Source organism: Buceros rhinoceros, unplaced genomic scaffold (assembly GCF_000710305.1).
Source record: "Buceros rhinoceros silvestris isolate BGI_N320 unplaced genomic scaffold, ASM71030v1 scaffold29848, whole genome shotgun sequence".
NCBI lineage: Eukaryota > Metazoa > Chordata > Aves > Bucerotiformes > Bucerotidae > Buceros > Buceros rhinoceros.
In genome coordinates, this window is record NW_010425675.1 from 14,195 (window position 1) to 15,022 (window position 828).

Consider the following 828-nt stretch of genomic DNA (forward strand, 5'->3'; position numbering starts at 1 on the left):
GCCGTTAAAGTGCTGCCTCTCTCAGTGACACTTGTGTGTGGTCAGTTGATTTCCCAGGGCAGTGCTGGGGGCAGAGGGGCTCTTTGGAGCTGGCCCGCAGGAAGGCAGGATCCGGAGGTGATCCAGGGCCAGAGCTGCTCTCTTGGACTGTGAATTTCAAGCCCTCGCTCCGTGATTGTTCCTGAAGCTGCCAAGTGGTGCCCGTGACGGGCAGCTGGCTCCTGCGCTGATGCAATCGGTGACTTGTCTGAGCTGAGAGATGATCCTTGTTAGTTAGAAAGGGCAGAGGGGTCTGCTCCTGCCGCTGCCCTGCAGTGTCCTTCCTTGCCCCGCCGTCTCGCCTTACGTTCCCTGGAGGAGGGCCCAGCCCAGCAGGGTCGGGCCGGCGCCGCTGCCGAAGACAGGTACAGAGCAAAGGGCAAATATGGGGCCACTTGTGACCTGGCGCGGGAGCGGCAGCGTTCTGGGCTCTCCAGCGACAGTGGCACGGGGCAGGTTAAAGTGCACCCCGGATCTTTGTCATGTCCGTGTGAGTGGCCACAGAGGGGAGGAGGGTGGCGGACGTGTGCTGGCAGCAAGCCCTCTGCCAAGGCTGCGCTGTGCTTCCCATGGCCCCACGGGCATTTCTGTGCCGCTGAGCCGCGTTAGTCTTTATCCCGGGATAGAGGGGAGCCTCCTGGGCTCCCAGGCTGTCCCCACTCTTTGTGCTCCCCCGCTCCATGCTCTGTAGGTTAATGTTTTCCTCTCCCTGCCCCGCCTTGAGCACTGAGAAGCCTTGCCCCCTGAGTTCCCGGCCTGCCTGCTCTGAGTGCTGTTAGCTGTGCGGTC

The 828-nt window shown here is 62.3% G+C and overlaps 1 protein-coding gene across 1 annotated transcript in view; it reads left to right on the top strand.

Annotated features, from left to right (window-relative positions):
- CSNK2A2 (casein kinase 2, alpha prime polypeptide) overlaps positions 1–828 on the top strand; it is a gene marked incomplete at its 5' end in the record, with an annotated part of 21,430 nt that overhangs the window by 14,027 nt on the left and 6,575 nt on the right. The window lies entirely within an intron of this gene.